Source organism: Balaenoptera acutorostrata, chromosome 1 (genome assembly GCF_949987535.1).
Source record: "Balaenoptera acutorostrata chromosome 1, mBalAcu1.1, whole genome shotgun sequence".
Classification (NCBI taxonomy): Eukaryota; Metazoa; Chordata; class Mammalia; order Artiodactyla; family Balaenopteridae; genus Balaenoptera; species Balaenoptera acutorostrata.
Genome location: NC_080064.1, coordinates 26,755,892 through 26,779,006, shown reverse-complemented (window position 1 = coordinate 26,779,006; position 23,115 = coordinate 26,755,892). Strand labels below are relative to the sequence as shown.

The 23,115-nt window shown below is 42.9% G+C and overlaps 1 protein-coding gene and 1 pseudogene across 4 annotated transcripts in view; one reads left to right on the top strand and one right to left on the bottom strand.

The window, feature by feature from the left end:
• LOC103005096 (toll-like receptor 12) overlaps window positions 1–10,032 on the bottom strand; it is a 44,819-nt pseudogene extending 34,787 nt beyond the window's left edge.
• Window positions 7,792–23,115, top strand: part of PHC2 (polyhomeotic homolog 2) — a 103,042-nt gene continuing 87,718 nt past the window's right edge. Inside the window, exon 1 of one of the 4 annotated variants that reach the window (XM_057540820.1) lies at window positions 7,792–7,897. The gene's annotated coding sequence lies outside the window, so the exon portion shown is untranslated. Of the gene's footprint in view, window positions 7,898–8,014; window positions 8,695–23,115 lie in introns of those variants that run through there. The other 3 variants (XM_057540816.1, XM_057540825.1, XM_057540830.1) reach the window with 3 other exon arrangements.

Sequence of the window (23,115 nt, the reverse complement as noted above, 5' to 3'; positions counted from 1 at the left end):
CCAGCCCTGTCCCTTCTCAGCTGAGTGACCTTGACCTGAAGTCAAGTTCACCTAATGCCACATTCTTCATTCACACTGTGCCTTCTGTTCCTGAACAGTTCCCTCTTTTGGTTAATGCCTGAAATCCTTCAGAGGCCTCCCAGCTAAAAGTGGGTCTCTGCGTGATTCTCTCCCACAGCACCCTAATCTTTCTTTCTACAGCACTAGTCAGGCTTTTATTATATGCTTATCCACTTCCCTCCTAATTTTTCATCTGTCTCTGCACTAACCTGGACACTCCATGTTAGTTTTGTTCAGCACTGAGCCCAGGCCTGGCATAAAGCTACCATTCAATAAACATGTGTTCAATGAATGGATAAATGAGTAAAAGAATGAGTTACATTAGTTAATGTCTCTAAACTTCACTATGAACAAGGAGGGTATTTAGAATATCTAACGAGTAAGGTGGGGGGCAGGAACATATAAGAAAGCATGCCAAACAACAAAGTCCTACTGTATAGCACAGGGAACTATATTCAGTATCCTGTGATAAACCATAATGGAAAAGAATATGAAAAAGAATATATATATATATATAAAAAACTGAATCACTTTGCTATACGGAAGAAATTAACACAACATTGTAAATCAACTATACTTCAATAAAATAAAATTTTAAAAAATAAAATAAAATAAAAATACAGATATATTTTGAAACAGAAAAAAAACAGAAAGCATGCCAAGTGTTCAAGGCAAAGTTCTAGAGCAGTGAGTATGTCAGAGGTCCCTGCTGTGTCAGGTATTAACCTTTCAGTTGCTGGATGGTACAGACGTCTGGGGGATCCCAGGGGAGAAAGTGGGGTGATGGGAAGCTGGAGGGGCACCTAGAGGACTTGGAGCAGCAATCGATAAAAACATTTCACTAAATTAGCAAGCATTTGAGGCTGTGCTGGTACAAACCAGCTAAATGTTACCCCTGTCTGTGAAGTGGAGGAACTGATACCCAGCTGATCAAAGGGGTGCCGGGAGAGGTAACATCTATTAGCTCTGTGACATGCTAGGAGAGGCAGGCCTGAGGCAAAGAGAACACCAGAAGCTTAGGAAACACTAGGACAGAAATGGCTGCCTTCACCTTCCTGCTCCCCACCCCAACCTCCAGCCCCAAGAGACAGACAAATCCTAATAACCAATGCCAAGTGTTGGGGGGAATCCAGCTCCATTTGCAAATGGTGCCAGTGTCTGAGGAACAGCAAATATGAAAGAACAGAACAGGACTAGGTGGCAGGAGAGACTGTGGCTCTCCAGGAGTTTCCTCCTTAACTAAGGAAAGTTAGAAATCAGGGTCCCTCCATGAAAGGTCTGGCCAGGCCCCCACTAGTGTTCTGGACCCTAGGCCCTTTCCTCCTCTCTGTGCTTCTAAAGTTCTCTGACCCAAAAGCTCATTCAAACTAGAGGCAGAGGCTCCAGAGCTGAGCTAGGAGGTCTTTGGTCTCATCCAGGCCAGGACCCTTGAACTTGCTTCTCTCTTTTGAGCAGCCCTCGGGAAACAGACTTCTTGAGCATGGGAGACCAGCTGCTGGGGATAGAGCCTGCCTTCCGGGTGAAAACAAGAGATGCCCTACATCTGACCTCAACATAAAGAGGAATTTTCAGGATAGAGGTTGTGTTGCAGAATCCAAAGCTGGGGACTGCGGTAGGGGTGCAATCAGGAACTTCAGTGCCCTGAGAAATCCAAGCACTGGCTTTGCTTTTCTTTCCAACGGCAGACTGACTGCCCCTTTTTCCTGGTATGCGTGGTGAAAAATGCCCACCGCCAACAGCTCCTTCGTTTACAGCACCTTCATTCATGAGAGCAGCCAGCTTCAGGCAAGGCAGCACGGCTTCGGTGCCATTCCAGGGTTCTGGAGATGGGATGTGATTGGCTCAGTTTGGGTCAGGTGCCTGCCCTGACCAATCATTGGTGGCTTGGGTGAGGGGCGGAATCACAGGTGTGTTTGGCTGTTCTCCCCGCCCTGTGGACACAGAAGGGGCGGGGCCATTGCTAGAACGGGGATACTGGGCAGAGAGTAGACAGAAGGTACCCTCTACATATGATTTATCCAATGTCACTTAGCTAGAAAACGGCACACTGGGTTTAAAGACTCCTGTGTTCCTTCCATTCTGCTCCATTTTAGGGTTATGAAATGAAGGTCATTGTGCCCCAGGGTGGGGGGACACCAGAGGTGAAGCCCAGGGCCTCAGACTCCAATAAGGGTTCAGAGAGCTGAAGTCAGTGAGTAGAACAGTGCTTCCCAATCCTGGATTCCCTTCTAGACTATAAACTGGGGAGGATTGTGTGTGTCTAGCATGGGTCCTGGCAGGTAGGAATCCTTGGTAATTATTTACGGAAAGAAGGAAGGAAGGAAGGGAGGGAGGAAGGGACTGTGCTTCTAAATCACTTCTAGAGCTTGGTGCAAAGAAAGATAACAATCATAAGTAATATGTATTGAGCACTTAGTATTCTAAGACTTTGCTTGTATTAAATCATTAATCTTCACATCCAATCAAGTAGCTGAATATTATTAGTCTCTTTTATTCTACTCCCTTTTATAGGTAAGATACTGAAGCTCAGAAAGGTGAAGACGTTCACCCATGTTCACTGGGTTAGTGGCAGAACCATTGCAAATCTAAGCAGGCAGGCTCCAGAACCTCTGCGCTCAACCACAGCACCACACAGCCTCTCAAGGTGTCAGCAGCCCACCCAGACTTAGAGAATCAGAATCTCTGGGGGGTGGGACCTGGGGAATCTGTATTTGAACAGGTTTTACAGCTGATTCTGATGCACAGCCAGAATTAGACCTAAAACTGTAAATCTAAAAATTAGCAGTAAGCCTGGGGCCATGTGACTGAAACAAATAAGGCTGCCGCCAGGCTTTTAAAGTTTATCTGATCATATGGACATAAGGCTTGCCAAATAATGTTGACTGATAGTATCCCCTTTGTGAGGAGGGAACCCAAACCCAGATCAATTACAAAGAACCCTCCAGGGACCTGAGAGCAGGAGGCCAGCTCAGGGGACGTGGCTATGAGACATTTTCCAAAGTGGGTCCAGCCACAGGCCACCATCCTTGGGAGAGCTGGGATTGACTGTGTACCTGCCTAGTTCCTGGACTTTGATCTCCCATCTGACCTCCTTCTCACCCCTGCTCTGATCTGACAACTCCTGCTGGGTTGACCCCATCTCTGACCCTAGCCTGCCCCAGTTTTCAGCCTCACTGCTCCAGGCTGCGAGCTCACATGACGACAGCTCGAGGCAGGACAATATTCATATCAGCCATCAATAATGGGAGCAAGCTACCACCTCTTCTAATAATGTAGTGACAAATGGAATATTCATGTCAAAAGTACTGTGACTTTCAGGGTGGAATTCAGGTATCTCAAACCAAATCTGCAACTGTCACTGAGCATGAGGTGTAGAAAAAATAAGAAATAAACAGCCCTTGCTACTAACTGGCACAATGTTTTTTCATTCATTAAACAAATGGTTATTGACAGCCGATTCCATGATGGTTTCTGTGTTAACACTGGGGGCAAAAATGTTGAGCAAGACATTGTGTCTGCCCACAGGGAGTTCCCTTATGCTCAGTTCTGCTGTGGGATTCAGAGAAGATGGTGCTTCCAAGATTAGCCAATGAACTGGGCTGAAGAAAAGAAAGGCTGCAGGATTGCAGTTCAGAGAGGGGATGGTTCTAGATTTTGTCTAAGGTTCCAAAATACCTCAAATACTGGACCAGCCTATGGAAGCTTGGAGGAGCTGGTAGTGAACCTCGGAACACAGACACCTTTTTAAAACCTAGGGTCTTTGTAGATATAATCAAGTTAAGATGAGGTCATACTGGATTAGAGTGGCCCCTACTCGGAAAGGATTGGTGTCCTTATAAGAAGAGGGAAATTTGGACACAGACACACAGGGAGAATGCCGTCTGATGACGGAGGCAGAGACTGGAGTGATGCACTCCTAAGCCAAGGATTGCTGGCAACCGCCAGAATCTAGGAGAGAGGCACTGAGTAGATTTTCCCTCTGAGCCCACAGGAAGGAACACATCCTGCTGACACCTCGGTTTTAGACTTCTGGCTTCCTGAATTGTGAGAGTAAATTTGTGTTGTTTTAAGCCACCTGGTTTGTGATGTTTTGTTACAGCAGCCCTTGGAAACTAATATGGCCATTATTTGGAAATCATCCCACAGATGGATGTTAACAGAGCCCTAAAAGGCACCAGTGGCCCTGACATCTCTCCAAATGTTCACTAAAGATGAGTCATCATTGTGTCTCTTGTGGATCTCTGAAGAAAAACAAAACAAAACAGTATCAGCCTGACTCCCCCATGGGGGAAGGAAGAAGGCCTTCCACACGATTATGTAGCAGGAAGAGGATGCTAGGGTGTGGGGAGGAGGGTTGACAGCTGCTTTTCTTCCCCACTGGGGACAGCCCAAGAAAAAAGGGGGCTTCCATCACTATAAGAGGATGTCAAGTCATTTACTTTCACTCATTCAGTAAACACATGTGGAGCACTTACTGTGCTGGGCACTGCTGGGCACCAGTGGAGAGTATGTGTGTATGGATGGGGGAGGAATGCTAAAGAAATAGAACACTCATTCCCTGAGTTCTCTGAGCCAAGCTGGAGTGGGAGACCTGGGGCATAGTGGGTAATTAGCATGGACTTGGGAATCAGATGGTCCAGGCTTGAATCCTGATTCTACCACTGACTTCCATTGTGATCTTGGACAAGCTACTTAGTCCCTCTGGGTCTTCATTTTACTGTATTAAGTTAGATGATGTATATATAGCACAGGGCCAGAGTAAGTGCTCAATACATATTAGTTCTTTTCATTGTTGGAGAGTAAAGATGTTCACCAGAAATAGCTCAGTAAAAGAGTAAAGTGCTTATGATCAAGCAGGACCTCTGTCCAGTTCAAGCTCTCATCACCTCTTACCAGATACTATCTGATTGAATGCTCAGAACAACTCCAGGAGGAAGTTAGTCTCGTTTTACAAATAATGTAACTCTGGTTTGGGAATGTAAAATAACTTGGCAAAGTTCACAGAACAGGGAATGTGGCAGAGTCCACATTCAAACTAGAGGTCCCAAGCACTTATTCTTCCTATTGCAAATCAGAGGGGGTAAGGGGCAGCATATAGTTGGGAGAGGGCCCAAAGCACTTCACTTAAGGCTATGGTTGCCTCTATAGAAAGTATATTGTTTGTATTGGGCTTATATGTTTATTTTGTTTAATTAACAAATATATCTCTAGGGCTTCCTATTGGGTGTTCTAAGCACCTTATGTTAGTAACTCATTTATCTTCACAAGAGCCTATAAGGTGGGCACTGTATTATTCCCATTTTACAGATGTGGAAATTGAGACACAGAGAGGTTAAGCAAATTTCCCAAGGTCACACAGATAGAGAATAGTGGAAGCAGGGTTCACACTTGCTTCTTCGGCTCCAGAGACAATGCTTTTAACCACTATCTACACTGCCCTTTCAGGGTGGTGGTAGAATGGCTGTTGAAGTGTGTGGATGGGAGAAAGGGGAGAGGATTAACACCCGCCCCCACATGCCACCCTTTGGTGCTATTGCTGCAATAAGCCCTGAGTAATTTGACAATATAAGGTGAATGGCAGGATGGTGCTGTTTAGCCCTGGGATTCTCTGAGTCAACAGCTTCTCATCTCTGGCCCACTTCCTGAAAACTCTTTGCGTCTCAGCTTTGGAAACCCTTTGAGCACAAAGAGCTCATTTCCTGTGGCCAGGAAGGACGGGACGAGTTCCTGATGACACTCATCTCCTTCATTAAGGCGCTCATAAAAGTGTTTCAAGAAGCCTGACTTATGGCTCCGCTGTTTGTCAAGATCCCCTTCTGCAAGGAGCCACTCCGGTAATTTGGTGCTAGGAGATGTGCAGGAGAAACCAGCTCCTTTGAGTCAAGGAATTATTTATGATCCTAAGAAGAGAGGATGTCATTTGGAGAGATAACAAGCCTTCACCAGCACAACAGGCTGTTTAATATGCCACAAGGGATGAGAGACAGCTCCAGAATTCCAAAGCCAGCTAGGAAACCTTGAGAAATTCTGTACATGGGTTGTCTGTTCCTATGAAAGCTCCTGTGTCAATAACAGCTAACAATTATGGAGGTTTTACCTCTGAGCCAGGGCTTGTGCTAAGTAATTTTTACATACTAATCCATTTAATTCTCACACCATTCCTATCCTATTTTACAAATGAGGACATTGAGTCACAGAGATGTAACTTGCCCAAGTTCACACAGTTAGTGAGTAGCCAAGTCAGGTTTTTAACCTATTTAGGTCTGCCTCCAAGTTTGGGCTCTTGAACACCCAACAACACAACTTAGAAGGAAATTGGGTTTTAAGTCAGCCCAGTAAGGTGAAATGTACATATATGCAAAAATTACATTTGTTAATCCCTTAAAATGCCTATAAAGTTTAGTATATTTGGTTTGAGGCATTATTATTTTGTCCAATAATTAGAGAACCACTGAGCTAAACTAAAGGAAGGAGCAGAAGGAAAGTCTAAATCCAGATGCCTCTGCTTTTAAACAATTCAGTCTTAGGCGAACTATCAAATCCCTAGGGGTAAAATGAAGAGCTGAGAATTATAGTATCCTTAACCCACTTGCAGGGGTGACTCTATTTTCTTTTAATATTTAGCCTCTGTGACCTTAACACATATCACCTGTCATGTGATATTTTACAGGATTAAGAGAGAACATGGTCACATCTTAAGAGGAGAGGAGAGAAAGTTCTGTTAGAGAAGGGGTTCTGAAGTCCAAGTCTAAATTAAATGAACCTGGTACAATGAGACTCGACGAGACTAGCTTTGGAGCCAGATAAACCTGGATTCGAACCCTCATCTTCTACTTCTTAGCTGTGTAACCTTGGGCAATTTGCTTAACTTCCCAAAGCCTCAGTTTCTCAATGTGTAAAATGGTCATAGCAATACCATCATGTTGAGAAGATTGAATTTAAAAGTTTATAAAGTAGCAAGCTTGAGTGTAAATCATAGTAATTAAGCACTAGTTCTTAATAGCTGTCTGACCAAAGACAGGTCACCATCACCTCTCTGGGCCTCATTTCTCCTCATCTGCTATTTAGCCGTAATTGTTCTGCCTACTAACCTCAAAGGTCATTGTAAGGAAACACTAAAACACTGTACAAAATTTCTATAAGGATTTTCTCAGCTACTTGGTACACCTGGAATTGTGAGGAGGTGCTGGGAGACCCCTGCTGGAGAAAATAACTCAGGAGAGTCCGGGGGCCTGAAGTCAGAAATGGGCTCAGATCTCCAGTTCTGTCATTCAGTGTGGCTGTGTGACTTTGGGTGAGTGACCCACCGTCCCTGAGCCTCCTCTTTCCCTTCTATCAAGTGGGGTTAATAGTACTGACATCACAGGGTTATCCCGAGAATCATAATCTGAAGAAAAGTGTTAGGCACGTGGTAAATGCACGATAAATGTCTGCTGAATCTGAAGCCTTCTGAGAGGAGCCAAATTCAGCCCCTCTCCTTCCGCGGGGTGGGAAACGTGCGGATGCCTCCACAAGGAGCTCAGGTAGGGTAGATGCTCTGTGCCTCCCCACTCCCCCGCCCTCCCAGCCGTTGCCGTGGCCACCGGTTCAGGCCCGGAGCAGCACCTGGGCGTGTTCAGCCCAATCCCCGCCTTTCCAGAGTGACCATTGGCTGGAGACGCCACGTGATGCACGCTGGTATGCTAATATATTTATGGTAATCGCCCCCACGCCCCTCCTCCCCGGGCCTTGGCCGAGTAGCCAGCAGGGTGCGCGGCGCCGAGCCGAGGGGGCGGGCTGAGGGGCGGCCCCCGGGAGAGAGCGGCCAGGTGGAGGAGGAGCGCGAACGAGACCGCAGGTAACGGGCGGGCGCGTGCGCGCTGGGGCCGGCTCGCGGCGGACTGGCAGCGCGCGGGGCACTTGGGCCGCCGCTCTGCCGGCTTAACCCTTTGGGCACCCAGCTGTCACGGCCGGGCCGGGCCGCGCGGAGCGGGGCATTGCCGTGGGCACCGGCCGGCAGGCGGCGGCGGCCCGACCCGGGATCCGCGGTGGAGGCCGAACAGCCCAGACCGGCGGATCGACCGGCCGCAGCGCGCCCGGGGGCCGGGACGCAGCCGCGGCTAGGGCTGCGGGGCAGCTCCGAGGCCAGTGCTTGCGGGAGGCTGCGGGGTAGCTGCTGAAGTACCGGCACTCGCGCTGTTTCTCGGGTCGCCGAGCCCCTCCCGCGCAGAGGCCCGAGCCTCAGCAGCCCGTGGCCTTGCGCGGCCTGCGTCTCCTCCGCGCATCCCGCAGAGTGCGAGGAGACCCAGGGGTCGGGCCTGACCTCGGCGCCCCCTCCCCAGCTGCGACCTGACAGCCCAGCCGCCGGCACTTTTGACCCGGAGTCAAGCTGGGGCCCCGGTGGGACGAAGGCAAGAGTGGTGCTTGGGGGCCACCAGCCAAGGGACCTGGGGATTGTCGGTGCAGGGAGGAGCGGACAATCCCCTAAAGGAAAGGCAGGCCCCAAGATTTGCCAGGTTTCTGAAGGAGGGATGCCCAAGAAAGGCACTGGCCCCTTGTTTTCTGTGCTGGGTGATGACCTGACACTCATGGGAAAAGGTCACTGCTGGACACCTGGATCGGGTCTGTCATGTCCAGAGGAAGCGGCTGTTTTGCGTGAGTTTCTAACAAATTTTTTATAAGGCCAGGATTAAATTCATCTTTCTCCCTCATCCTCCTCTGAGGTCTGCTACAGAAGTGTGTTCTTTTAATTACCCACCCCCCTCACCACCAATTCACTAAGATTGGTGGCAGCTTTAGGCTTACAGTGTAATTTAGCTTTCACTACAATAGAAATGGTAGGATGGGCCATGTGCCACTAATATTAAGCTTGCCCTGGGAGCTTCTCGGAAGTGTGTGTGTGTGTGGCGGTGGGGGGGGGGGGAATGTTTCTATCACCAGTGCAGATGAAAAACTGGCTAATGTGCCAGTGATATCAGTAGAATTTCCTTTATGAGTCTAAAGTCCTTTCTTCTAAATCAAGGAAGAATGTGGTTACACATGCAAAGTACCAGGAACCAATTTGATTTTTGCAAGTGAAGTGCAAATTTCACTTTCATGTTGCTCTTGATGTCTTTTATCACACAACAACAAACTCTTGCTGTTTGCCAGGCACTCTGCTATGTCTTGGGGATGCAAAGATGAATAAGATAATTAGTCCTTGTCCTCAGAGAAGTAGTGGGAGAGACAGAAATAAAATTGCCAGTAAAAGTGATAACAGCATGATAGATGTGTACATAAAGAAGCACAGAGGAGGGAACAATTAGCTGTCTGATCCAGGAAGGCTTTCCAGAGAAGAACATGTTTAAGGTCTTGAAGGATGAATAGGAGTTTGCCTTGCAGAGAATATTGGGAAGAACAGGAAGGGCAGCCAAAGCAGAGGACACTGTGAATACAGACACTTAAGGAGCATGGTATCTCTAGGCAATGGCTTTGTAGTGCAGCCATGGCCTTTTTCCTTTCTCGATAAAGTAACCTAGACTTTCTAATTCCCACCACATTTTCCAGTGAAAATGCAGCTGTAGCTCCAAGGTAGAGGGCTGGAAAACTGGGCATAGGTGTGGCGCTAGAGGCATCATCCCAGGAGGGCAAGCCTAAACCATACAATAAGGGAGCAATATGGGTCATACCCAGGGAAGCCGTGCTGAATGTCAAATCTGTGAGGTCAAGTTTGTGAGACCTTGGGAAATGAGTAATGAGATCAGAAGCTGGAAGGATCTGGACTGTGGTATGGGTCAGGACAAGCAGTTTGGGACTGAGACCATGAATCATGCGGAGATGATAGAACTTGCTGTTAGTGGTGCCAGCCCTGGGGGACGGGCTTGGATCTGACAGCTTAAAGCAACTGCAGAAAAGGACAGCACCATCTCTTCAACAGAATATTTCCCGTACTTCCTTCTTTCTGTTCTCTTTCCCTCCTTACTATTACCGTCTTTTGATCCAGTTTCCACTCATGATTCACTTTTACTAGGCTTCTTTTACTGAGGTCTTAGCTACCAGAGCAAAGAAAATCCTGTTCTGCTGCCTTAGCCTCCACTTCTAGAACTATAAATAGTCCATTTTACCTCATAAGCCATCAATTTAGCCAGCCTATTTTTACTTCCTGGCCATTTGGAAACAGAGCAAGGATGGGCCCAGAGGTGGTAAAGTAGACCTCATCCCCAAAACTCACCTAATGTTTGATTCAGATAACAGCCTTTTAGCTTTGCTTAAACCAAAGTTTATTTTTAGAATGGATCATGGTGAATTTTTGGCAGATACCCCATCTTGAACTCAAGCCTCATAAAGAACGTGACAGTGGGGGGATATGCCTAATGTGCTCTGCTGAGATTGACAATTCCGTAAGTGCTGGAGAATCACAGGTGCTATTTAAGCAGTCTTCTCAACCAGCATGTTTACTGAGCACCTGCTTGTGTGTAAATACTGTGCTGTATTTGTGCTTTGGAAGAGACAGGAAAATGAGAGAGGTAGTGTAGTCCGGGGATTATTCTTAGCTAAACAAGGATTCAGATCGCAGTTCTATCAGTTACTTGCTGTGTGACTTGGGCATGTTATTTGACTTTGTTTCTTCATCTGTAATAATGCCACCTACTTCATATACTTGTGAGGATTCAACGTAAAGCAGTTCTTCCGTAAATTTTCAAAGTGCTAAACGTATGATATTACAGGAGTTGAAAAAAGAGAAAGATCATTGTGGACTATGAGTATCAAGGAAGGCTTTTTTCAGAGACATGGTGGATTTTGTTACATAGAGAAGGAAAGTGGGAGGGATTTCTAGATGGGAAAAAAAATGTTCATAAAACACAGGACCGGAATATGGAAGAAAGTTTTCAGGGGTCAATTGATAAAACTGACAAGATCAGAAGGTTTAACTAAAGAAGTTGTAAGATTGGAAGGGTTGGTTGAAGCCAGATTTTAACAGGCATCGAATGCTGAACTAAAGAGTTAGGACTTTATCCCGTATGATGGAAAGTCTGAAGATGTTTGGTTAGGGAAGTGTGCGCTTATAAAAGTAGTATTTTTTTTTTAAACTCTTCTCCACTGCCAGTTACTTTTTTTTTTTATTTTAAATTAATTAATTAATTAATTTATGGCTGTGTTGGGTCTTCGTTTCTGTGCGAGGGCTTTCTCTAGCTGTGGCAAGCGGGGGCCACTCTTCATCGCGGTGCGCGGGCCTCTCACTATCGCGGCCTCTCTTGTTGCGGAGCACAGGCTCCAGACGCGCAGGCTCAGTAATTGTGGCTCACGGGCCCAGTTGCTCTGCGGCATGTGGGATCTTCCCAGACCAGGGCTCGGACCCATGTCCCCTGCATTGGCAGGCAGATTCTCAACCACTGCGCCACCAGGGAAGCCCTAAAAGTAGTATTTTATGAAGATTCTCAACAACGATGTGGAGAATAAACTTTAGTAGGGATAGAAAGAGAACTGTACAACCAATTAGCAGGTTATTTGAATAGTTTAGATATGAGGGGATAAGGGGTTGAATTCGGGTGATGGCAGTGAAAATAGAAAGAGATAGGTTCAATGAGTATTATAAAGGAAACATGAACAGGACTCTGGCTGATAGATATGGAGGACAAGAAATAAGGAAGAATCAAATATAGCCTTGAACATATATGACAAGATCAACAGAAATAGGACAGACAGAAAGAAAAGCCAGTTCGGGAGAGAAGAGGAAAAACCAAGTGCTAGATCTCTTGAGGTGATACTGGAATTTATAAGTGGATGGATCCCCAAAATATTTGGAACTGGTGGGGGGGCCTAGTGTTCAAAAGAGAGAAGTCAGGGAGTCTTATACGTAGGTGATAATTGAAGCCATGAGATTAGCGTAGTTCCCACTTAGTTGTTAGTGGTATAACAGCATAGAAATAGAGGTGTAGAGGACCAAGGCTGGAAAGTGGAGATTGCCCATATGCAGGGAGGTAGGAAGAAGAAATGGGGTGAGTATGGTGAAAAATAAGGAATATCAGAGAAGCAGAAGAACCATCTAATTTATTCACCCAACGAATGCATTCTCTTCACGACCATTTATTTATGTACCTGATAGATGCAAGGCCTATTAGACATGCTCTTAGCCATGAGGGTATGGTATCGCAGAAGTGAAGCGAAGAGAGGGTTTCAAGCTAGAGGGATTGGTCAGCAGTATGAAATGTTACAGAAAAAAGTGGGAAATGTCCATTATATTTAGTAAACAGGGATCAATGGTGACTTTTTGAAAATAATAGCTTCAGTTCCATAGGGGATGGCCATAGGGATATTAAATGCCAGATTAAAGAGGATGGGGGCATGAGATGTGGGTAAGAAATGGAGACAGCATGTAGATCACCCTTTGTATGTTTGGCAGTAAAAGGAAAAGAGAGAAATAAGAAAAAGGTTAGAGAAGGCAGAACAGTCAAGCAAAAGATTTGCTGTTCCCTATCTGCTTCATTAATTTAGTTGTCCTAAAATATCATTCTCATTCTTTCATATCCTTGATAGCAGTTCAGCAATCCATTTCTTAAACTTACTGCTTTGAGATGTACCCACACATTTCATTTAACAATAATAAGATAGCTACCATTTATGGAGTGCTAACTGTGTGTTAAGCACTTTGTATACATTCTATTCATTATCCCATTTAATCCTCACAGTACTGGATTACAGCCATACAACCTCTTGGAATCATGGAGAGGCTAAATAAACTGCCTATGATTGCATAATTTTTTTAATAAATTTATTTTATTTATTTATTTTTGGCTGCATTGGGTCTTCATTGCTGTGCACGGGCTTTCTCTAGTTGCAGCAAGCGGGGACTACTCTTCGTTGTGGTGCGCAGGCTTCTCACTGCGGTGGCTTCTCTTGTTGCGGAGCACAGGCTCTAGGCACGCAGTCTTCAGTAGTTGTGGCTCGCAGGCTCTAGAGCGCAGGCTCAGTAGTTGTGGCACATGGACTTAGTTGCTCCGCGTCATGTGGGATCTTCCCAGACTAGGGATCAAACCTGTGTCCCCTGCATTGACAGGCAGATTCTTAACCAGTGCACCACCAGGGAAGTCCCTGCTCACATAATTAATGAGGGGCAAAGATGGAATTTGGACCCAGCTCTGACTCTCAAGCTCTACGAAAGGACCATACTATACTGTCCCTGAAGACAGGGCCAACTTCATGGGTATGTGACCTCTGTAGTCTCCCAGGGCCCTGCATTTATAAGGGCTCCACACTCAGTTTAATGCTCTGTTGTTGCTGTCTTGAAATTCTTAATTTTTTTAACAAGGGGACCTGCTGTTTCATTTTGCACTGGGCCCTACAAATTATGGAACCAGTTCTACCCGAAGGTATCAATATTCCCTCCTAAAGCTGGGAAAACATTTTGTGCTGTATAATTCCTTTTGGTTGCATAGCCTAAAGTCCTTGCTGTGTCATAGCACATGATCACATTTTCCTGTCTTCTCATTTTGGACTCCTGGTACAAAGGGCAAAAGGGGGATATTTGGAATTTCAAGTATAGAGCCAGTATGAAAAGAATAGAGAATAAAGAGGCAAGGAATTATTTACCCAGAATGGCTTCTGGAAACTCACCCATCATATGATAGAGTTACTGTCCTGATTGTGTTGTTACTCCCAATTTAAGTAAGAAATGGTTAATTTCTATTTCTTGTGTAGTCAGATGTTCCCAATTGGTAGGAAGCTAGGAAGACCATTTCTCAACCTACTGAAACAGAAATTGGGGTTGAACAGGTATAATACAAATTGCCCTGATCTGATGCCTTTTTAGCCAGACTGGTGCCCATACCAGGGGCTATCCAGCAGGTTTGAACCATGTGACCCTGTTCACCACATTTGTCTTGAATGTTCATGCCCCACTCTTCCCTTTTTTGCCCATTCTATTCCTTCATCTACCTGTATGGATCATGAAAACGAGAAGCACTTAACTCTCAATATTGTCTCTCACTTTTGCTTTATAATCACTACTTGGACCTGACAACAAACTAAGTTTTTCTGGTTTTCATGGTTATTGCTCTCTCAAAAATAGCATTTACTCATCCCCAGGCTCCTCCCACTCCGGGTCTCTCTGAGTAATCCTTTGACCAGGTGCTGACCAAGTCCTGACACCACTTGATACTAGCTGACCACATGACCAAGTCCTAACACCAGCCAACCTAGATTCCTTTGCAAAGGTTATCAGGCAAGATTGAGTTTGTGTTGCCATCACCAACGTCATTCCCATCCCAGAATAAGAGTGCTTACTCTCACTTTCTGCCCCCATCATGGATCAGGTGAGCCTAAGAATATGTGAGATTAAAAATATGAAGAGATTTAGAGTATGCCCTATGGTGTACATCATGAAAGCATCTAAACAGCCAGGTGTTCTCTGTGGTCTCCTATTTGTGCTGCTGGCAGAGCCTCCATAAGGCACTGTAGTAGTTATTGCTATGGAACAAATTATCAAATTTATCAGCTTAAAACAACAAACTTCTGTGTCTTTTAAGCTTCAAGTATTACGGGGCTTCCCTGGTGGCACAGTGGTTGAGAGTCTGCCTGTCAATGCAGGGGACACGGGTTTGAGCTCTGGTCTGGGAAGATCCCACATGCTGCGGAGCAACTAAACCCGTGCGCCACAACTACTGAGCCCAAGTGCCACAACTACTGAAGCCCACGCACCTAGAGCCCCTGCTCTGCAACAAGAGAAGCCACTGCGATGAGAAGCCTGTGCACCGCAACAAAGACCCAATGCAGCCAAAAATAAAATAAAATAAAATAAAAAGATAAATAGATTAAAAAAGAAAAGATTCAAGTGTTACATCTCAGAAACATTTCCCAACTCACTTTTAATGAATTAGTATCCTTCCTCTCTGATCTTCTGCTACGCTTTAACATCTCATTATAGCACTTACCACATTGTTGTAATTGCTAAGGACTCTGTCTTTTCCTATCCATAGCTTCAATTCCTAAAACCGTTCCTTGAACATAGCAGATACTCAATAAATGGTTGTTGAATATACTTAAGAATGGCTTGTACCTTTATATACTTTTTACTCTATTCTTTAGAAAATATACGTATACTGTGAAGTAACTGGCTTTGTGCCCTACGATAAATACACCCTTCATCTCCCTATCTAGAAGCTCATGTATCATGGTTGTTGAAGGTGTAAAGAAAACACTGTAGAAGTCAAAGACTTCTTGACTTGACAGCTTACCTTCTCCAAGGAGGACTTCTTGAGCTTGTTCCTGTCTGTAAGTCCCTGCTTCAGCCATACTCTGAAACCAATTCTGGCCCTTGTAGGAAATTATATAATGAGCCCCTAGCCCAAAGATACTTGATTCAATAACAAAGCCAACATTGGCTAAATATCTTTATGTAAGCAGGATCTGGGTCTGACTTATCCACTGCTATATTCCCGGCACCAAGCACTGTTAGATGCTTAATAAATACTTGGCGAATTAATTAATGACGCTCCATTCTCGATATTCATATCCCATTCCTTTACCCAGGTCCTGCGCTCTGATCACCCAGAATCTTAGGCCTGAGTTCATCATTTCACAGGGCCCAGACTTTCTGTGTTGGTCCTTGACTCATCTCTTCCTGCACCTTATCACAGCTGATCTTGCTTAACTCAGAACTAAGTAAGGTACCTCTTCCTCTCTTGATCTTCCTAACTAATAATATTGGCCAGATGCCCTTTAGGAGAATCTTCTTTTCCTTACCTATAGCCAGAAATATCCAGCATACATATTTGATGTGTTTTAAAAGTTTTGAACTGAAGAGAATTACATTCTGTTTTGGCCAAAAGCCAAGTTCCAAGATTTTGTAAGTCTGTTCAACTGATTAACTTGTAAGCTTCAGCAATTCAATGCAAATTAGTTTTTATACCAACCGGCGAATCAAGGGAGGGGAGGGAATTAAGTGAGTGTGTAAATATGGTTACCAGGGAAACTTTTCCTGACAGAAGAGGGAACCTCACAGGAATTTGTACAGGCCCAGGAAACCAATGTAACCTGACCTTTCTGTGTTCTCTTTCTGATGGAAGAGAAGGACATAGAAACCATGGGTACAGATAAAGGTGGCTTTAGGCTTTTCTAGAGACTTGAGGAGTTAAGTTCTCCTTCTTAAAGCGGGACTGAATATTTTCTCTAGGGGAAAGATGACTATTATAAGGCACCCGTTCCTTCTGAGGAAACATCTGGAAATGCAGAGCTTCTCTGAAGCTCTCTGTAAAATAGTTTTCATTCATTCAACAAATATTTATCCAGCAGGGAATATGCTTATAAGAGATGGAGAACAATATGAAGATATTGTACTGCACCTAGAGGATGTTCCTTAAATTTTGTCTAAATTAATTTTTTGAGTGGAGGGTGATATGGACTTAAATATTTAATGCTTTTTTAAAGAATAAAATTCTGTAGCAAAAGCATAAACACAACTGTATCTTCTGCCGCATCTCTATTCCCAGATGATCACTCCTGAGAAAAACCTAACTCGTTGATCCATAAAGCCACACCCCAAGGTGGATGTCATCTAGTGACAGTGTCCTCTAAATTGTAGGTGTCGTACAGTGAAGGACAGATCCATCTCCACAAATCCATCTCCCTGATGGCCCAGATCACAAGAGAACCTTCTGATTTTAGCTAAAAATGGTGGGTGGTTTAGGGTCTATTCTTGGCGGTAAAATGCATTTGGATTGAAATGTGCAACACTGTCCCATACCCGAGGCCTACTGTTCAGTGTCTCCTTTTATACTTGAATATACTGGAGTTTTGTACTGTACATGGTGCCTTTCACTGGGCTGCAGAGAAGCAGTAGAGGGTCATGGTTAACAGCACAGACAGGAGAGCCCGCCCTGCCTCTACCCCTCATTAGCTGTGACCTTCACAGCCCTCTTCAAGTCTTCACCCTCTTTGTGCTCCATCTTCTTGTGTGTATGGAGATAATAATAGTACCTGCCTGGAAGGATTGTAGAATTAAACAGGTTAATACGTGTGAGGTGCACAGTAAGTACCTTTTACTATTTCCTGTGACCTCCTGGATATAGTTCAAGCAGGAGACTGTTGAGCTATAGAGAGGTATGATAACTTCCCTAAAGTTGTACACTAAGTTTGGGCTCAGATTATTTTCGTCCTTAATTTAGCACTGAAAATTCCCATCCTACTTAGTAAGAGACAGAGAAAATGAGAATTAGAGTATGAGAGAGGAACTTGGCTTTTGGAACATTTTGAAATAGGGGTTACTTCGCAGAAGATGGTGACACTAAAGTGTATGAAGAAGCAATTGCTTTCTCAAAGGCACGATGAGTGTGAGAAATGGTTGGGAATAATATAAGATAGGGAATATCTTACTGCGTCAGGCCTGTAGTATATCCAGCCTCAAAATCTGTCTCTGATCATGGTAACAAGGGACAATTAGAAAGTATTGTAGCTGCCATCAAGACAAAAGCTTCTAATTATAGGGACGGACCTGCCCATCCCTAAGTGTCTTTTAGTATCCTACCATGCCTTGTTCACCCAAGTATTTAAGCTTTATTTCTACTTTTGGTCTTTAAAATCTGTTCATTTTTTCCACACACACTTTTAAAGCTTCTGTACCCACATACTAATAGCTAGGGATGTGAAGAAGACTCGAACCCGATCCTGGCAGCCCAGAAGTTTATGAAGGAAGACAGACATGGAAATATCGATTATGGTATTGTACTTAGTGCCATAATAGAAGGATAGACAAGGTGTTTTGAAAGCTTAGAGGGGGGATCACTTAGCTCTGCTTAGAAGTGTCACCTTCTGGAGAAAGATACATTTGAGACGAGGAGTCCCTCAGGCAGACAGAGCACCTCAGAGAGGAGGAGCAGCATGTGCAAAGGTGGGGCGTGTGTGTGAGAGCATAGTACACATGGGAGATTCCAGTAACCCCACATGATGGGAGCATGACGTATGACTCGGGCAGGGGCAGAAACAGGCTGAAAAGTAGGTCAGCGTCAAACACAGAAGGCTGGTTTCCAGGCTAAGGAATTTGGAATTCGTGTCAGAGGCCATGGGGAGCTGTTGAAGCATTTCAGGAGAAACGTGATCAGATTCTTTTCAGAGGCTCACATCCCCAGTGTGGAGGCTGGTTTGGACAGGAGTGAGACAGGAGACAGAACCCTGGGATGAGAAGGGAACCTCTAGCTCAGCTTCTCCTCTACTGCCAGTATTTTTACTATTGCATATGTACATTTACATTTGTTCCTTCAACCCAGATGTATTGATGACATGCAGGGTACTGAGCTAACTGCTAGGGGTGTAAGATCAACAGCCATCCGTATCTTGGAATTGCTTGCAGTGTTTTCTTTGTCCTGAACCAAAGCTTTCTTGAGTTTTGAGCTTTCCTGGTCTATCTTCTACTTCATCTCAGTCCCAGTGCTGGTGTCTGGGGTGCAAAAAGGAGTTGGTGTGTGTTTATCTTGTCTGTACTCTTCATCATTTACTGTCCCCATCATACCTCCTTCCTCTCAATCCTCTCATCTCTCCAGAGCGCAAAATTCCAATCATTTAATGAATTCCTGTAGAAAATGAATCTATTACATCCCTTTTTTAGACTTCACTATTTAAATTCTTAACTTTCTCTTGTTTCCCCCAAACCTCAAGTGCTGTATGTTAGCACTCTTGGTCACACATTAAACTCTTTGGGCCCTACTTCCTGTCCTTTACTGGCTTATAAAATCCTTACATTCTTCATTCTTCTTTTCTTGTTTCCTCAAAGATGTACATACCAGAATTGCAGATTGCATTATTGACTTTGCTTTTTCTTTGTGGTGTTAGGGCCTTTCACCCATGAGATCACCGTCCCTAAAGGGAAAACTCCTCTACCCCTGAAAATTTATAAATTGAAGATGAGACGACATTTCTATTTGTAATAGAATAGAAGATAGAGTTTTATGAGAAATAGTAGTATTTATTACATAATAATAAATTACGATTATAATTTACTGAGTACTTATTACATATGCTAATTTCCATGCTAGGACATTATGTGAGTTCTTATTTAATCCTCACAGCAACTGTAGGAGGCAGGTACTCTTATTACTCCCACTTTACAGGTGAAGAAACTGGCTCCAAGGGGTGAAATGATTCGTCCACCGTCATATCACTAATACAGAATAGAGGCAGGTCTCGAACTCAGGCTTGTCTGATTCCAGACGCGAAGTTCTTCACTACTGTGTAGTGCAGGGTAAACGTGCAGGGTCTGAGAGGGGGTACCCACGGTCATTAAGAGTGCGCCAATTATTTTCAACCTTCCTTTAGTCATAACTATCATCATCAAATCTAGTTTCTCCCAATTTTCTTGATTTTTAATAGTCATTTTAATAAGCTATTTTATTTGGATCACAAAACGGCACAATAAGTTTCTAGTAACATCCCCTCCCCGCCCCGCAAAAAGTCTGTAATGTTTATCATAATTTTAAAGGTTTGAGTTTGCATGTTATGTTACAGAGGTGTTATAGTTCACTGTGGATGCTATGCTGACAGTTTTGGGACCTACCTTCAGGTGGGTAGATTGTGCCTTGGAATATAGTTGCATATCCTAACAGGTTTGTTGTAGAAAGAACTAAATGTCCTTTCTAAAAAATTTTTTTTTAATTTTTATTGTAGTATAGTTGATTAACAATGTTGTTAAAAATGTTGTTTATGTTGTATTTCCACACAAGATCAATATACCCCTGGTGATGAGTGTAGCAGGCTGAATGATGGCTACCCAAAGATAATTAGGTCCTAATCCCTGGAACCTATAAACAATACTTGTAAGGCAAAAGGGTCTTTGCAAGTGTGATTAAGTTAATGATCTTGACATGGACGGATTATTCTGTATATCTGAATGGTCCCTAAATGCAATCACACACGTCCTTATAAGAGAGAAGCAGAGGGAGAGTTGACACACACAGGAGATAACAACCACAGAAGCAGAGATTAGAGTGATGCGACCACAAGCAAAGGAAAGCTGGCAGCCACTAGAAAGTGGAAGTGTCCAGGAATGGATTCTCCCTGAGAATTTCCAGTGGTGTGACCTTGCCAACCCCTTGATTTTATCCCAGTAAAACTGATATTGAACTTATGGCTTCCAGGACGATGAGACAATAAATTTCTGTTGTTTTAAACTACAGAGTGGTAATTTGTTATGCCAGCCACAGGGAATTAATATAAGGGGAAGAGTTACCTCTTGTACTGCTTAGTTCATTTTGAGGGCAAATATCATGACTTAATAAAGGTGACAACCAACTAATATAACGTGTATGATAATAATAATTTCAGCAAACCCTTGTGTAGTGCTTACTATGTGTGAGGCACTATTATAAGCATTTGAAATGTATTTACTCATTCAGTCTTCATAACAACCACATGAGGAGGTTTCTATCATTATCTCCATTTATAAATGGGAGCTTTGAAGCACAGAAAAGTTAGGTAACTTGACCAAAGTTATATAACTAGTAAGCAGTGGGTCTAGGACCTGAACCGAGGCAGTCTAGCTCCAAAAGTCCACTTTGCACTTGGGAGGCATTCAACAATGTCTAAAGCCTTTTCAAGCCCCTGGCCACTTCCTCTCCATGTTTTCTGCTGTGTTCACTGCATTTCTCTTCCTCCACGTGTTGTCCTTTATCTTTAATATATTTTCTTTTTTAAAAAAGAAAAGATATTAAAGATATCTTTATATCTGTGTGGTTTTGGTATTAGAGTACTTCTGGTCTCATAAAAGAGTAGGTAAGAGTTTCCTTTTTCTATTTTCTGGAAGAGTTTGTATAGAATTAGTATTATTTCTTTCTTGAATCTTTAGTAGAATTCACCAATGAAACCATCTGGGCCTGGAGTTTGCTTTGTGGAAAGGTTTTAAACCAAGGATTCAGGCTCTTTGCTAAATAAAGGGCTGTTTAGGTTATCTATTTTTTCTTGAATGAGCTCTAATAGCTTGTGTCTTTCAAGTTATTTGTCCATTTCCCCTAAGTTGTTTACTTTATTGTCACAAAGTCGTTCATGATATTACCTTATTATCCTTTTAATGTCTGCAGAATCTCTTTCATTCCTATTATTGATAATGTGCCTTCTCTCTTTTATTTTTCTCATCAGTCTGACTAGAGGTTTATCCATTTTATTGATCTTTTCAAAGAACAAGCTTTTCATTTTGTTGATTTTTTTCTCTATAGTTTTTCTGCTTTCTATTTCATTGATTTCCACTCTAGTTAAGGTAGAAGCTGAAATTAATAATTTGAGATCCTTCTTCTTTTCTAATATAGATATTTAATGCTCTAAAATTTCCTCCAAGTAATGCTTCAGCTATATCCTATAAATTTTGATATGAAATGTTTTTCATTTCATTTGGTTCAAAATATTTTCTAATTTCCCTTGTGATTTCTTCTTTGACCCATGGATTACTTTGAAATGTGTTGTTTTGTTTCCAAATAATAAGATTTTCTCAATAGCTTTCTATTATTGATTTCAAGTATAATTCTGTTATGCTCAGACAATATACTTTGTGTGATTTTGATTCTTTGAGATTTACTGAGACTTATTTTATTGTCCAGAATGTGTATTCTCTTGTCATTGGGTGGAGTGTTCTATCTATCTAAATACGCTAGTAGTGTTGTTCAAGACTTCTATATCTTTATTAATTTTTCTGACTACTTGTTTTACCAAGTACTAGGACAGGAGAACTGAAATTTCTAAAACTGTAAATTTTTCTTTTCCTCTTTTTAGTTCTATCAGTTTTAGCATTATGTGTTTTGAAATTCTGACGCTGAGTGTATACACATTTAGGATCGTAGGTCCTCTTGATGAAATCACTTTAAAATAATCTTCTTTTTCCCTGGTAATATTCTTTGTTCTGAAGTCTGCATTGCCCAATATTGATTTGGTCACTGCAGCTTTCCTATGGTTTTTATTTACATGATATATCTTTTCCATCCTTTTACTTTTAACCTATATATGTATATGTGTGTGTGTGTGTGTGTGTGTGTAAATATATATATAAGTATATATATATATCTTTTTTTTTAATTGGGGTATAGTTGTTTTACAATGTTGTGTTAGTTTCTGCTGTACAGTGAAGTGGAGTTCCCTGTGCTATACAGCAGATTCTTATTAGTTATCTATTTCATACATATTAGTTAGTGTATGTATGTCAATCCTAATCTCCCAATTCATCCAACCCCCTCCTTTCCCCCCTTGGTGTCCATACATTTGTTCTCTACGTCTGTGTCTCTATTTCTGCCTTGCAAACGGGTTCATCTGTACCATTTTTCTAGATTCCACATTTATGCGTTAATATATGATATTTGTTTTTCTCTTTCTGACTTACTTTACTCTGTATGACAGTCTCTAGGTCCATCCACGTCTCTACAAATGGCCCAATTTCGTTCCTTTTTATGGCTGAGTAATATTCCATTGTGTATATATATGTACCACAGCTTCTTTATCCATTCGTCTGTCAAATGGCCATCATCAAAAAATCTACAAACAATAAATGCTGGAGAGGGTGTGGAGAAAAGAGAACCCTCTTGCACTGTTGGTGGGAATGTAAATTGATACAGCCACTATGGAGAACAGTATAGAGGTTCCTTAAAAAACTAAAAATAGAATTACCATATGACCCAGCAATCCCACTACTGGGCATATACCCAGAGAATACCATAATTCAAAAAGACACGTGCACCCCAATGTTCATTGCAGCACTATTTACAATAGCCAGGTCATGGAAGCAACCTATATCTCTTTATTTTTAAAGTGGGTTTCCTTTAGAAAGCATTTAGTTGGGTCTTCCTTTCTAATCCAGTATGAAAATTGCTGCCTTTTAATTGGGATGTTTAAACAATTAACATTTATTATAATTATTGATATGTTTGGGTTTAAATTGACCATCTTGCTGTTTGTTTTCTATTTATTCCATCTGTTCTTTGTTCCTTTTTTCTGTTTTTTGCCCAAGTTTGGATCATTCACATTTCTTATTTATGACTTCATTATATCTTTATGATTGGTTTATTGCCTATGTCTTTGTTTTATCATTTTTTAGTAGTTGCTTTCATGTTTATGATATACATCTTTAACTGA